Below are 16,977 nucleotides of genomic sequence, written 5' to 3' on the forward strand. Positions count from 1 at the left end.
ATTTATGAGGGACCGAAGCATTTCATAAAACTGAAAAATGTCAGGATGACCAATGGATTCTCTCTAAATTGCAAAGTAGTGGGTCATCCAATATATTTTGCCCCTCTTCTAAACCCGATGGGTTTACCAGAAGATAAAATGTGGTGGAGATGAGTGGTTTTATACCACAATTAGAGACTGTTATGCTTACAGTGTAATAATTCTGTTTTTGTTAGATAAGACGTAATTAGCCTGTCATTGTCTAGTGTGTATATGTGCGAACTGTTTTAGGGAACATTTTAAATAGTTTTAATAGCTGGTATGACAGTAATTATAATTTCTGATCAGTTTCTTGATATCCTCATAACATTTCTCCACATTCTTGTGTGTTTCCACAACTAATTAAAGCATACTGTCTAGTTCTATGCTGTTGAATATCAGTTATAATGGTGTTTTCAGTTAGATTTTTTTTACATTCACTGCGTTTCTTTTAGGCTGTACTGACACGGATTGTTAACGGACTTCAATCTCTGATTTCTTCAGTCCTCTTGAGATATAAGGTAAGTTATATTTTTGCTTCATAGACTAATAGCTAGATATCACTGTAATTGGATGACAGAGAATGTCATTAAATAAATTGTGTTTATTCTATGGTGGCCTTTATGTCAAATTTAAGTTTTCCTTTGGCCTTATTCCCACTGAGGCAGTAATAGTGTACTGTCCTCGGTGGAAGTTCCCTTCCTTTCCTTCCTTCTTTTTCTCTCCTGTCTTTAATTTTCCTTTTTTTTTTTTCTCCTTTTTCCCTTATTTCCTTCTGCTCTTAGTTCCTTTCCTTCTCTTATTTTTTCTTTCCTTCTTTCTTTCCTTCCTGAAAGTGCTAGAACTGTTTTGTGTTGTAACCACATATACTGCAATCTCCACTGAAGTGCATAAAGCTTTCATTTATGCAGAATATGTGGCCATCATGGTACCTCTTGCAAATCCAGTCTTTAAGCATTCCTATCTGCTCTCCCCCAGTGGATTGTGTGATGGTACTCACGTAAAAATAGTTCATGATCCACACACCACCTGAAAATCACTGTAACCCACGCCTGTATGATACGTAGGAAAATCCAGATTTTGTGTATCCTTCTAAAATGAGTGTGCTCAGTGTATATTGAAAGTGGGTACAGTCATAGGCACTTCACAACACTTTCGCCTGAAGGACTGTTCTGCTTTGAGCACATTGGACCTTTTTGGCCAGACGGCTGGTAGTGGAATATTACTTATCCAGATGGATATGAGCAGTGAGCATATTTGCTGATTCATCCACCCATCCACAGCAGCTTCCACATTTATACAGACACTACTGTTTGAGAAGCGAGCACTCTTCTTACCCTGTCTTGTATATGTTTAGTCACTTTTTGACTATTCTTCAATATAGAGCTTTGTACAGAGATTGTTGTCACTCACATCATTCCCTGTTCCTATTGAGGCTCACAATCTAAATTCTGACTTGACCTATCAGTATGTTTTTGTAGTGTGTGTGTGTGTGTGTGGGGGGGGGGGGGGGGGTGATCGGAATGTCTGGAGGAAACCCATGCAAACCTAGGGAGAATAGACACACTCTGTGTGGATGTTGCCAATGGTTGAATTCGAACTTGGTCTCCAGCGCCACTCGGCAGGAGTGCTGGTCAACCATGAATTTCTCCAACTTGCTAAATATATATATAGTTGCAAGAAAAAGTATGTGAATCCTTTTGGAATGAAAATGTGATCTGATCTTCATCGAAGTCACAACAATAGACAATCACAGTCTGCTTAAGCTAATAACACACAGAATTAAATGTTACCATGTTTTTATTTAACACACCATGTAAACATTCACAGTGCAGGTGGAAAAAGTATGTGAACCCCTAGACTAATGACCTCTTCAAGAGCTAATTGGAGTGAGGTGTCAGCCAACTGGAGTCCAATCAATGAGATGAGATTAGAGGTGTTGGTTACAGCTGCCCTGCCCTATAAAAAACACACACCAGTTCTGGGTTTGCTTTTCACAAGAAGCATTGCCTGATGTGAATGATGCCTCGCACAAAAGAGCTCTCAGAAGACCTACTATTAAGAATTGTTGACTTGCATAAAGCTGGAAAGAGTTATAAAAGTATCTCCAAAAGCCTTGCTGTTCATCAGTCCACGGTGAGACAAATTGTCTATAAATGGAGAAAGTTCAGCACTGCTACTACTCTCCCTAGGAGTGGCCGTTCTGTAAAGATGACCGCAAGAGCACAGCGCAGACTGCTCAATGAGGTGAAGCTCAAGTGTCAGCTAAAGACTTACAAAAGTCTCTGGCATATGCTTACATCCCTGTTAGCGAATCTACGATACGTAAAACACTAAACAAGAATGGATTTCATGGGAGGGTACCACAGAGGAAGCCACTGCTGTCCAAAAAAAACATTGCTGCACGTTTACAGTTTGCACAAGAGCACCTGGATGTTCCACAGCAGTACTGGCAAAATATTCTGTGGACAGATGAAACCAAAGTTGAGTTGTTTGGAAGAAACACACAACACTATGTGTTGAGAAAAAGAGGGACAGCACACCAACATCAAAACCTTATCCCAACTGTGAAGTATGGTGGTGGGGGCATCATGGTTTGGGGCTGCTTTGCTGCGTCAGCGCCTGGACGGATTGCTATCATCGAAGGGAAAATGAATTCCCAAGTTTATCACGACATTTTGCAGGAGAACTTAAGGCCATCTGTCCACCAGCTGAAGCTCAACAGAAGATGGATGTTGCAACAGGACAACGACCCAAAGCATAGAAGTAAATAAACAACAGAATGGCTTAAACTGAAGAAAATACGCCTTCTGGAGTGGCCCAGTGAGTCCTGACCTCAACCCGATTGAGATGCTGTGGCATGACCTCAAGAAAGCGATTCACAAACGACATCCCAAGAATATTGCTGAACTGAAACCGTTCTGTAAAGAGGAATGGTCAAGAATTACTCCTGACCGTTGTGCACGTCTGATCTGCAACTACAGGAAACGTTTGGTTGAAGTTATTGCTGCCGAAGGAGGTTCAACAGGTTATTAAATCCAAGGGTTCACATACTTTTTCCACCTGCACTGTGAATGTTTACATGGTGTGTTCAATAAAAACATGATAACATTTAATTATTTGTGTGTTATTAGTTTAAGCAGACTGTGATTGTCTATTGTTGTGACTTAGATGAAGATCAGATCACATTTTATGACCAATTTTTGCAGAAATCCATATCATTCCAAAGGGTTCACATACTTTTTCTTGCAACTATGTATGTATGTGTGTGTGTGTGTGTGTGTGTATGTGTGTGTGTGTGTGTGTGTGTGTATATGTGTGTGTGTGTGTATATATATATATATATATATATATATATATATATATATATATATATATATATATATATATAATGTACTGCTTTAAAACTCAGCAAGTTTTTTTTTATTTTTTTTTTTTACTTTTTATGAATTTTCTGCAATGTATCAGAGAAAAATAATCCACATGATATTTATAAGCATTGAATACAATGGGCACATTGTGACCACAAAAAAAAAATATAAATAGAGCATGCCCCCAAGAGATCTGAATACACACACTGAATTCAGTGGATCCATGTGCTGTGGAGAACACAAACGTCACACTCATGTGTATCAGTGACGTGTGAGTAAGCCCTTACTGATGATTTACTTTGGTCATCACAGGATATATTGATTTGCTAGAAAAAAGCTAAAAGCATAATGTTCGAACTTGACTGCGCAGTTCAGTGAAAAATCTTTAAAACCCAAAGCAGCGGCTCTTGCCTCTAATTTTGGGGTTTTGTTAACCCTTGCAGTCTACTGGAAAATCTACTGGATCTGGAGGATCATTTAGCCCACACACAAAGCTGGTTTTTAACTTGGCCCTGAGTGACCAAGTTGGACAGAAGTAAGGCCAGCGTCAATCTCCATTTCACACCTGCATGTGAGCATTGGTTCAGCAGACGTTTTATGGAGATTATTTAAACTTGAAGCTAGACACATTTCATATTGCTAACGTAGAGCGGTTACCAACTGTTTAAATATTTCCCAGATGAGCAGGAAAACAGTCCTTCCACCATCGGTCTGTATCTAGAAATGTAAACTCTAACCATCTGGGATGTGTAGGCACTTGCTTGTAAAAATCAATGAATCCCTTTTGACTGTACTACTAATATGCTTCAAGAAAAGCCAGAAAGCAAGCTTAATTAGCCAGTTTGCGTGTGCTATGTTCTCCAAGAAAGGTTCTGGAATCAAACTGTGTACTGATGCAGAAGGTAATTACAAACAGACAGTGAATGTAGAGACGAAGACAATATCAGCGTTCAGGCAGAGCAGACACTGCTCCATGTATATTTTGGCCTGATAACTTGATCGTGTCCTGCTGCTATGTTCCCCTTTAAAAGAATTGTTCCATGGCATTTATCATCTAGCCAAGACACTTACTAATGTATTGTGACTTACAAATTGCCTCCTTTGCTGCATTTCTCCATTGCATTATACACTTCTGGTTTCCATGGTTAGGACCACTGCTGTAGCACAGATACGAGGTGGTCGGTACAGGAGCTGCTGTGTATGCATGCCTATGTGTGTTCCCACGGTCCCGGCCACCAGAGAGGCCGACGCTTTTTCCTATGGTGTGCAAGCATGACCACCGCTGCTGGATAATTTTGGTACAGCATAACACCGGGACCCAACCCTGTCCTGAACCTGGGAAAATGTATTAATAGTTGATGGTGAACCACAACAACCTGGGGCCGAGATAGTGTTTCCCCGTTTTGTGGTTCAACAGAATATGTTGGATCGGGTAAACCAACTACAGGGTGAGCATATTGAACAGTTGGTGGTGCCCAAGGCTTATCTCAAACTCGTGTTAGATCTAGCCCACCAACACATTCTCGGGGGTCATCTGGGAATACTGAAAAAAACCAAACACTGGCCCAGTGTTTTTAGAGGGGTGGAAGAATTTGGTAAGTAATGCCCGGCCTGCCAGACAACTAGCCCCCAGCACCTTTTCTGCAGTCCGTTCATTGAGGTACTGTTTGAAAGAATCGCTATGGATCTCATAGGCCCAGTACCGAAGTCTGCTAGAGGGCACCAACATATCTTGGTCATCCTAGACTACGCCACTCGGTACCGGTAGGCAGTGCCACTGCGACATACATCTGCCAAACTCAAAGCTAAGGAGTTAATGAAGATGTTTTTCCGAGTAGGACTACCTAAAGAGTGACCGACCAAGGGACCTCTTTTATGTCCAAGGTTATGAGGGAACTCTGTAAGTTACTGCACATAAAACAGCTTCGAACATCCGTTTATCATCTGCAAATGGACGGTCTGGTAGAGAGGTTTAACAAAACATTAAAAAACATGTTAAAAAGGGTGTTGTCTAAAGATGGGAAGGACTGGGACCTTCTTCTGCCCTATCTCTTGTTTGCTGTGCGAGAGGTACCCTCTACTGGGTTCTCCCCTTCGAACTGCTATATGGCAGACATCCTCCTGGTTTGTTGGACGTAGCCAAAGAGGCATGGGAACAGCAACCTACTCCGCACAAAAGTGTCCTTGAGTACGTTACCCAGATGCAAGAAAGGATGGAGACAGTGTTACCTCTTGTTAGGAAGCATATGGAGGCAGCTCAGCAAGCACAAAGTCAGATCTATAATCAGCAGGCCCGGGTCCGGATCTTTAACCCGGGTGATCAGGTTTTGGTTCTGGTACCGACAGTGGACAGTAAGTTCCTGGCTAGGTGGCAGGGGCCCTACGAGAAAGTTGGAGAGGTAAATTGCAAGGTACACCAGCCAGGGCGGCGAAAGCCGAAGCAGGTTTACCATGTTAATATACTAAAACCTTGGAAAGATAGTGAGACCTGTACTGAAGACAGCCCACGGCTGGTTTTTCTAGCGGAAGAGGTTCCGGCCCCTTTGTCTGATGCAAGGGAAGCGGTTGCCACAGTAGAAATTGCTGACAGCCTCTCCTTTAAACAGGCTCAGGAGACCAGGGAGTTCATTAGTCGGAACACGGATATGTTCTCGGACCTCCCTGGACGCACTTCCACAATCCGGCATGACATTGTCACTGAGCCTCAGGCAAAAGTCCAGTGAAAGCCATACCGGGTACCCGAGGCTCGGCGACAGGCCACCTCGGAGGAAGTGCAGCTAATGCTGCGGCTAGACGTCATTGAGGAGTCTAAACGTGAGTGGGCCAGTCCTATGGTCTTAATACCCAAGCCGGACGGGGCGTTACGGTTTTGTAATGATTTTCGAAAGCTGAATGAGAAATCTAAATTCGATGCATATCCCTTTCGCCAGGTGGATGAGCTAATCGAGAAGTTAGGACAAGCTCTGTATTTTTCTGTTTTGGACCTCACGAAAGGGTACTGGCAGGTGCCCTTAATGGAGGCTTCCAAAGAGAAAACTGCCTTCATACGCCTGAGTGGCTGTATCAGTATAAGGTGTTACCCTTTAGTCTGCATGGCGCTTCCTCACTTTTCAACGTCTGCGGTACGCCTCGGCTTACCTGGAGGATATTGTCATTCACAGTACCGACTGGGAAAGTCACCTGCCCAAAGTACAGGCCGTAGTGGACTCCCTTCGGAAGGCTGGACTAACAGCTAACACAAAGAAATGTGCGATAGGGTTAGAGGAGACTAAATACCTAGGGTATGTCATTGGGCGTGGAGTCATCAAACCCCAAGAAAACAAAATAGAGGCGATACGGAATTGGCCCTGACCTGTCACCTCTAGGCAAGTAAAGTCGCTCCTGGGAATGGCGGGCTATTACATGAGGTTTGTCCCCCACTTTTCTACGATAGCCGCGCCATTGACGGGGCTCTTGAAGGGACATAAGTCCTTGATGGTTCACTGGGATGATCGGGCGGAAGAGGCTTTCTCTGCTTTGAAGTCGGCCCTGTGTAGATCCCCGGTTTTGGTGACTCCCGACTTCAAGCGGGAATTTATAGTACAGACGGATGCCTCCAAAGTAGACCTCAGTGCTGTACTGTCCCAGGAAGTCAACGGGGAGGAGCATCCCGTTGTCTTCCTCAGGCGTAAGCTTACCCCAGCCGAGACCAGGTACAGTATAGTGGAGAGTGCCTGTCTATCAAGTGGGCACTCGAGTCTCTCCGCTATTATTTGTTAGGGAGAAAATTCCGCTTGGTGACCGACCACTCCACTCTCAAGTAGATGAGCCAGGCCAAAGACAGAAATGCCCGGGTAACCCGATGGTTCCTTTCCCTACAGAACTTTAAATTTACAGTGGAACACAGGGCAGGCCGGTTACACGGAAACGTGGATGCCCTGTCCCAAGTACATTGGTGAGGGGGGGTCGGGGGTAAGTGACTTAGTGAATGGGAGTGGTCTGGGAAAACAGGTATTTTCCTCCCAGCGTGTGCTACTGGGCTAAATTGCAGCCAGGTGGGGTCAAACACTGGACTGGATTTCAAGGTCTGCGTTTTGACAGCACCTAGCTGTCTTTAAAAGACAGCTGGGCTCAGCAGCAAGGTGTGTGTGCTGGGATCTAAAGCTTGTGCCGTGCTGGAAGGCTGAGACCTGTGTTTAGGGGAAACAGGCCCCCTAAAAGCCTGCTATGGACTGCTGGAGGTAGAACTGCCAACAAGGTTATTTTTGCTATGTGGACTTTCCATTGTGTGGGAACTAACACCAAGACTGCAACGTGACGTTTGTTTTTGCCTTATGTGTGAATAAACACGGAAGTTTGATTTAAGAACTGGTAATTTGCCTCTGTACTGCGTCCTCATACACTGTCTACCAGAGTGAATCCCCACACCCCTTTAAGGGTTTATATGGGAGGGGGGGTTGAAAGAATGTTTACAACCTTCCTGTGACACATGGTTGTTGAAATCAGTACTTAAAGGGGATTTTCCAAGAATTGCTTATTGATGTCTTATTCTTAGGCCTCAGGCACACGACCGTTTTTCGGGTCCGCATCCGAGCCGCAGTTTTTAGGCATGTCTACAATGGGCCGCCCGTTCCGTTCCGCAAATTGCGGAAGGCACACGGGCGGCTTCTGTTTTTTTGCGGACCGCAAAAAAACGCACGGTCGTGTGCATGTAGCCTTAGGCTACTTTCACACTAGTGTTCGGGGCTCCGCTTGTGAGTTCCGTTTGAAGGCTCTCACAAGCGGCCCCGAACTGATCCGTCCAGTCCTAATGCATTCTGAGTGGAGGCGGATCCGCTCAGAATGCATCAGTCTGGCACAGTTTGTCCTCCGCTCCGCTCAGCAGGCGGACCCCTGAACGCAGCTTGCAGCGTTCGGGTGTCCGCCTGGCCGTGCGGAGGCAAACGGATCCGTCCAGACTTACAATGTAAGTCAATGGGGACGGATCCGTTTGAAGTTGACACAGTATGGTAATGCAAACGGATCCGTTCTGAACGGATCTAAGCGTTTGCATTATAGGTGCGGATCCGTCTGTGCAGATACCAGACGGATCCGCACCTAACGCAGGTGTGAAAGTAGCCTTAGAATAAGTCATTGTTATCAAATTGGCGGATGTTTGACTCCTGGCACCGCCACTGGAACTATACAGCTGTGTACACTATGTAGTGGCTGGGCCTGATTACTGCACAGCTGCACTCCTACAAGTGTATGGAGCTGTATAGTTCCAGTACCTAGTTCTGGCACCGGAGTTTGTGAAAACAGATGATCGGTGGTGTAACGGACCGTTCAGCACACAACTCCGTTCCGACGATATTCTCCTTTCCATGCACGGGCAGCTACTGCAAGCACCAGTCTGCCGAACTGCAAACTACCCGAATCCTGGAAACCGTGGAACAGGAAAAGCATACAATCGGCTTACACTCCTGGCAATCGGTATACAATCCAATTCCCCCAATAACGAGACGGCACTTCGTTTGAGGGTTAAGCAGAACTGCCTGTACTTCAAGTGCAGCCTCTTTTATTCATAAAGCACAAACATAGTACTGCCCACAGGGGTTTGAAATACAACCAATCAGTAATTTACAACACATACAACGTAAGTACAGCAACCAATCGTTCACGCCCCCAGAGGACCAGAAGGGAGACTGCGACACAGGACAGATACAACATATCCCCACAATGCATCATGGTTTCCTCCTCTCTGTCCCGGAGACAACCGAGGAGCAATCCAATTATCTCTCAGGACAAAGGGAGATCGCCAATACACATGTGCAGACAACATTTAAACACACAATCGGACAATGGCACAATAGAAACACACCCAGCATATTCCTCCCAAGCTGACAAGTTACACTTATTATAAATTGTTACAACTTTGTGAGTTTACGTTGTACATACATATAACTTACATCAATTTAAACAGTATAACTTGGGGACAAACCTATCCAAAATTCACTTGAATAGGTTCAGGGGTTTAAAAGTTAGTAAAAGTATCTTAAAGGGCCGTAATCCAGGGGCAGGAGGCGGGCAAACAGCCCCCTCCAAAACACTGTGGCGAAGTGGCTTTCGCCACAGGTGGCTGTGCCAGGAGTCCGGGACCCTCAGCGGTTTGCTACTAATGACCCATTCTAAGGCCTCATGCACACAACCGTTGTTTTATTCCGTGTCCGTTGCACCGTTTCTCATGATTTTTCTACGGACCCATTGATTTTCAATGGGTCCGTTGAAAACTCAGCTAATGCACCGTTTGCCATCCGCGTCCATGATCTGTGGTTCCAGTCCGTCAAAAAAATATAACCTGTCCTATTATTTCCGTGGAAAAAGGTTTGCGGACCTATTCAAGTCAATGGGACCGCTAAAAAACGCGGAGGCACACATGATTGTCATCCACGTCCGCGTCCGTTTTATTCCTATCATTTGCATGGCAAACCTGTCTTAGACTTTTTTTTTACATTCCTTTTATGTCTGGTGGTCCTCCAAAAATGAAGACGCATGGAAACAAAAACGGAAACGGATCATGGAACAACGGAACCCCGTTTTGCGGACCGTTAAAAAATACTGTCGTGTGCACGAGGCCTAATGGTAAATCATCAATAAGAAAATCCCCTTTAACGACTCATTTCAATAACCATGTGTCACAGGCAGGTTGCACTCATTCTTTCATTTTCAGAAAAAGTTTATTGTGACAAGGACAGACTGAAATAAAGTGTTAGAAGCTATGAAATTTTCCGGAAAGCATCGCAACACACGATGAAGAAATCTGGGCACCATGTGTCGGAACACTTGAATGATGTGGGAATAGTGTGATAACATGAAGATATGGCATGGTTTCAGATCACATTCTGGTGACATCAGTGAACACATATGTCCTTCCCCAAAAACTTGGCAGAACTGACGGGGCCTTCAATTAAGAGAAACTGATTATTTTTCCTAAAATAAGGCCTTTGTGATTTGTCTCCTGGACTGATTGGGAGTGTAGGTTCAACAAACAAGTTATGTTAGACGACTGCATAAACAGCAATTCCTTAATCTCGATATCATTTACTGTACTCAGAATTGCAGTGGATGTGAGGCAGCACTTCACAGGACAGGTACACTTAGCCCCCTTGCAGATGAGCGTGTCCGGATTAGGTCCGGATGCGTTGCGGATGTGTTCAGTGAAAACTGCGAGATTTCGCAAACAAAGCCATTCAGTTTTGTTTGCGATCGCGTTCAGTTTTTATCACGCGGATGCAATGCGATTTACTGGGTTTTGCACACGCGTGATAAAAAATGGAATGTTTACCAACAACATCTCTTAGCAACCATGCGTGACCATCGCATCCGCACTTGCTTGCGGATGCAATGCGATTTTCACGCAGCCCCATTCACTTCTATGGGGCCAGCGTTGCGTGAAAATCGCAGAATATAGAACATGCTGCGATGTTCACGCAATGTAAAAAAGTGATGGGTGAAAACCACCGCTCATGTACAAAGACCCATTTAAATGAATGGGTCCGGATTCCGGTATGGGTGCAATGCGTTCGCATCAGACATTGCACCCGCGCGGCATTCTCGCTCATCTGCAAGGGGCCTTAGACTTCCCGAAGCTTCTCTGTCAGTTTATTAGTAGCTTTTAGGGTGCATTCACACAAGCGTATGTATTTTGCCGTCCGTAAAATGTGAATCCACAAAATACAGATGGCATCCGTGTGACGTCAGTGTTACATCCGTTTTTTGCGGACCCGTTGACTTCAATGAGTCTGTGGTCTCCATTTGTGGCCAAGAAAAGGACATATTCTATCTTTAGCAGAATGGACGCACTATACAGATTTCCTCTGTGTTGCATCTACATTTTTGGTGGACCCATTGACTTCAATGAGTCTGTGGTCCGCATTTTGTGTTATATACGACACGTTCTATCCGTATGTCTGTTCTGCAAAAAGATAAACTATGTCCAAAGAATGCAGAGCACAGAACCATTACAGTCCAGTGCACATGCAGAACACACATGGACCGCATCCGTATTTTGCAAATCTGTGGTTTGCAGACTGCAAAAAACAGACCCTGTCGTGTGCATGAGGGATAAAGCTGTATAAATGACACCCAGGGCCCCCGCCGATCAGCTGTTTGAGAAGGCAGAGGCCTTCTTATTTCCTGCAGGTCCAGTGACCTCACAACGAGCATCACTGGCCTGCGGGAACTAGTGAACGGGGTTTAGCCGCTCCCAGGCCAGTGATACTAGTCGTGACGTCACTGGGTCAGTGTCACTGCTTTCTTAAACAGCTGATCCGCAGGAGTCCTGAGATACATAGTAGGTGAGTGTATTTAGTGATTACTAAACTAGGCCACATTACTAAGTTGAATATTGTGCCAAAAAAGTACTTACCTTAGACGCCTTGAAACCCCCACAGCCTTCCATGGCCTCTCATCCACAGATGGACAGCAAGGCCTTTATTCCATATGGAAAAATGCTGAATACAAAAAGTACATTAAAGAACGCTAAGTTCTTTACCTATCACCGTCCAGATATATGATACCTGCATGTTAGTGTCAGGTTAGGGCGCAGGAATTACAGTGCTACCCCAGATGGCCTGTCCGTGCCCTAGAGAAGAATACAAGGTCTGTCTCATTCCTAGAAATAGGATTATATTACCTCGTTCACCAAATGTTCTCTGCACTGCAGCAATGAGGCTTCATGATGTTTCCTCAAGCCTGTTCTATATTTTATAACTTCAGAGCTGAACTCTCCATTCATACATCAGGGAATGATTTCATGTTCCGGTCTTCACGTTTGTGCTTTGCCTTCTGCAGAGAACATGGAGCACAGGTGGGAATTATTCCATTTTATGATCCACACAAGTAGAATATTGTATTGATTTGTTCCCCTGCAAACAGGGCTGGGTTGGCACGTTCCGACTAATGCCGACTAAAACAAGTTAATGTTCTAATCGGCAGTGTAACACTGCAAGGCTCTCAATAGATTTCCATTTACATGAAGCTTTTGAAGTAACTGAAAGATTCTCTGCCCTTGCATCTATAAGGCTAGAGCTAGGTGGCGATCTGTCCGTGTGACATAAAATTCGCAACCGTTGCAATCTTAGTCATCCCTAGGATCCATTTTTTTAGGGTATGTTCACACTTGCGTTGTTGGATTCCAGCAGGCAGTTCCGTCGCAAGATCCGGTAATCTGTATGCAAACAGATACCATTTGTAGATGGATCCGGATGCGGATCCGTCTCACTAATGCATTGCAATACCGGATCAGTCTCTCCAGTTGTCATCCGGAAAAACGGATCTGGTATTTATCTTTTTCACATTTTTAAAGGTCTGCGCATGCGGATCCGTTTTTCTGGAACACTTGGGGCCGGATCCGGCATTAATGCATTTCAATGGAAAATAATGTCTGATCCGGCATTCCGGCAAGTGTTCTGGAATTTTGGACGGAGAAAATACCGCATGTGAATGCTGTGGTATTTTCTCCGTCCAAAAACCGTACAGTGACTGAACTGAATACTGAACGGATTGCTCTCCATTCAGAATGCATTAGGATAAAACTGATCATTTTTTTCTGGTATTGAGCTCCTAGGACGGAACTCAATACCAGAAAAGTTTAACGCAAGTGTGAAAATACCCTAAGGCTCTTAAAAAAACAGATCTGTCACCATTGACTCGCATTGTTTTCAGTGCGAATCCGTTTTTTTTCCCCCGTTTTTATAACCAGACACAACTGCAGTGTGCAGCGGTTTTGTGTCCGGTCACAAAACTGAATGCTGCCGGAATGGAAGACATCCTGATGCCTCCGGAATAAATCTTTTTTCATTCAAAATGCATGGGGACAAAACAGAAACGTATTTTTTTCTGTTATTGAGATCCTCTGCCGCAAGTGTGAAAGTTGTCTTACTTTTATATTTTGATATTGTCATGCAGTAGTTGTCAATTTTAAATGCTGGAAATCCCAGTTAAAATAAGAGAACAAAAAATTCATACATGTTGAAATTCCGTATTCTCTGCCCTTCTTCACCCCCTCATTTGCTGTTGGGCGCTGAAACACATTATTAAGTGGTTGGCCGGTTGGTTTCAGGCCACTTTCACAGCAGAAATGTATTGTCATATGTGAATATAGCCTTACCTTAAAAGTGTGTCACAAAGCATATTCTACATTTTTTAAACCAGCACCCGAATCTGAATACTTTTGTAATTGCATGTAATTAAAAATTTCGTATGGCCGGTGAGCTATTTAATAAAATGTATCTGTATAGCGCCACCTGCTGCTTGTTCTTTTCCTTGAGCTGAGCTGGTCGAACGTGCTCGGTTTAAATCTTTAACTGCGACCAGCCATATGTTCTGTTAGAAGCTGTGGCAGTTTCAGGGAGAGAGCGGCAGCAGAAAGGACACACTCCCCGAGCTACCAGGCTGCAGATAATCTAGCAGAGCAATTAGAGCCGTGAATGGGGAGATCTCCGGACCCATGAGAGGTACAGGGCTGGTTCTAGCTTAGAAAGGTATTTTCATGTACTTTATGATGCCTGATTTTATTTATTTTTTCCCCCCTCAATCATGGCATAACCGCTTTAATGACCCTCAAGGAAAGTAGCCTGGTCCAAAGTGTTAACACAAAATTTGTGGAAAATACTGCTGCAAATTCACCACAAAATTCTACATAGAATCCGCTGTGATATCTGGTCAAAATCCACAACTTTAATTGACATTCCGGGGAATTCACGCTGACTCATCCATGCTGCTGCTAATTTAAATGCTGCAGGTTCTCCGGCGTATCCGCAGTGTATGTATCCGATGAGAACATCGTTAGTGTTTCAGAACTGATTATTTCACCGCAGTCCTATAATTGAGCACAATCAGAAGCAAAACATTTTCTGGACTCGCAAATGCCAATTAAAGGATTTTACCTAATATACAAAATATGGCTTCATTAGCCCTTTAGTCTTCTAATTTATGTCAGCAGTATACCTATAGTGCTAGCATTTTGCACAAAATAAATAAATTCTATCGATAAAAAAAAAAACTAAAACGTACACCACGCTACAGTGACATGACTCAAACAAGTATTTGGACTATCTAATAAAACTAGCTTAAATACTAATACATTTTATGACATTAAACATAAAAAAAGACAAATACAATCATCAAAACCTCTTAAAGAAGCTTCCCGAGATTTCATCACTACACGCCAGGGAGGATGAAAGATGGCTCAGTGGGTGGAGAAAGCTTGTGACAGGGAAGTTCCTCTAATAATTGCACAAAAATCACACAAAATGTGTCAGTGTCAAGTAGGATGTTGTGGATGAGCTACGAAACGTGGGAAGAATGATGGAACTTCTTTTTTAGTGGTTTTTTTTTCCGTTCTTTCTTAGTATTTTATTTCAATGGTATCTAATAGGAAATTCCATAGAAACCTGACTCTCTTCAGTCTCAACAGCCTCGCTTCTTAGGTAAGTTCAGTGTTCAGGGGTTGGAGATCAAAACGTTTTTTAGAGAGAGACTATTGTGTGAAGACACTTGGTCATTGTTGTTGCACGTCCATTATAGGTCATAATTCTAACATTCCGATGATCCCAGGACATCATGTTGCTAATATGTGAACTTGATTTTGACATTGTGGTACCTTACTGATAAAATGCAGTTCTGTTGAACGGGGAATTTTGTGGACTGAGGAACAAGGGAAATGGGATCATAGGGACAACCTACAAACTTTATCTACTAAATGCATGTTTCCTTCTCCAGGCCTGTGGTTGCCTACTCTTAATATTAGACTATGAAATAGAGATTTTCAGAGCTTTTATTTCATAGACTAAACACAATGGCTGCCAATTTGCTTGACATCACTGGAAAGATTCCTGGAAAGTCACCATGTATCTTCACATACTTTGATAGTTCTTAGTTAGTATATAGACTACATTTTGGAGTAATAGATTCTGGCGTAATTTTGTTTGGTCACAAATGTGTGTTACTCAAAATCTTGCTTCAGTTGTCCTCTGTAGATTGTATGTATTCTTATACATTGCGAGCTGCTCAGTTCCATTCACTGTAAAATCCATCAGTCGAGATGTTTGAAGGTTCTGTTGTAGCCCTCTCCCTGCTTTCCTGTTCTGGTGATGCAAGCTGTTATGAAAGTCATGGTAAAACTAAACAGTATATTTTAGATTTAAAGGGTTTTTCTGGTATTTACATTTGATGGAGTATCCTCAGCTTAGGTCATCGATATCAGATCGGCGGGGGTCTGACCCCCAGATTTCATTGCTATGAAGAGGCCCCAACCCTTCCGAGTGCTTAGGCCTCTTCCTGGGCCATGTGATGTCATAGGTACAGCTCTGAATGGGACTGAGCTGTGATAGCAAGCATAGCAGCTATACACTGTACAGCACTGTGCTAGGAGGCAGTGGCGCTGATCAGTGGGGGTACTGGGAATCGGAGCCCACTGATCTCTTTTTAATTCTGAGGATAGGTTAGCAATATGTAAATCCCAGAGATCCCCTTTTAAGGGTCCACTCACACGTTTGCAAATGGGTCCGGGTCTGCATCCGTTCCGCAATATCTGGAACGGGTGCGGAGTGCGGACCCATTCATTCTCTATGTTCTCTCCGCATCTGCAGCGCAATTTTACTGCTTTCCAACAACAGACATGGTAAATTAAATGGTGCCCTAAATGGTGGCTATATGAAAGGAAAATTAAAAAAACATTATGTCTATTGAAACATGGGGGGCAAACTAAATGAAAAACCAAAAATGGGCCAGGTAGGGAACCTGTCATGTGGATATTTGATTATAATCTAACTAATTATATACAATCATGAACTACTAAAAAGTACCTTAGATGTATTCACTTACTGGTGTGACAGATGGTTACCTCATAATATACACACAAAGATGCCACATGCTAATGAGCTGATTTGAGTCCAGCGTTTATTTAATTAACAGCTATAGCCACTCCCCTTTCCACCTGCTGCTGATTCATATGGAAAATAACTGTCAATCAGCAGCAGGTGGGCGGAGAGAGTCAGGAGCTCATAAATATTCATGACTCATCATTATCAGCTGGAGCTTTTTAATACAAGATGTTGGCAGATTGACTGGGTCAATTAAAGAAAGTGACCCAGCATTTTGCTAAGAGAATCAGTCACTTATTTATGTTGCACTTTAGTTAGGACACCATAAAACTGGGGACAGGTTCCCTTTAAGAGGTTAAAATATCCTTTATTTCGTGTCTGCAGCTCCTAGACAAGACTGTATGTTTCCATGGTACAAAACCTACAAATAACTACCAGACCGCTTATAAATTAATGTCATTTTATTACATGATTACAAATATTTCACAAACATGATTAAAAAGGGCATAGGTGCAGGGAAAAAGCGACATCATCTGGAGGATAAACACAGCGGATACTACGTCCATAAATCAGTCCATCTGTGTATATATATGATTGAAGATAAAGTGCAAGTGCAAAAAACATGTTCATTCACAATCAAAAGGACATTGAACGGTTACCCATGCTGTGCCTCCTCCAGGATGGCGTCAAACCCGACGCGTTTCGGCAAACCTTCGTCTGGGGGTGGCGTCATCACTGGGGGA

General features: G+C 43.5%; 1 long non-coding RNA gene across 2 annotated transcripts in view; it reads left to right on the top strand.

The window, feature by feature from the left end:
- Positions 1-16,977, top strand: part of LOC121004376 — a 144,047-nt gene that overhangs the window by 86,649 nt on the left and 40,421 nt on the right. For both annotated transcript variants that reach the window (XR_005779702.1, XR_005779703.1), the window contains one exon: positions 474-539. This is a non-coding gene — a long non-coding RNA (uncharacterized LOC121004376). The remainder of the gene's footprint in view (positions 1-473; positions 540-16,977) is intronic.

This window comes from Bufo bufo, chromosome 6 (assembly GCF_905171765.1).
Source record: "Bufo bufo chromosome 6, aBufBuf1.1, whole genome shotgun sequence".
Classification (NCBI taxonomy): domain Eukaryota; kingdom Metazoa; phylum Chordata; class Amphibia; order Anura; family Bufonidae; genus Bufo; species Bufo bufo.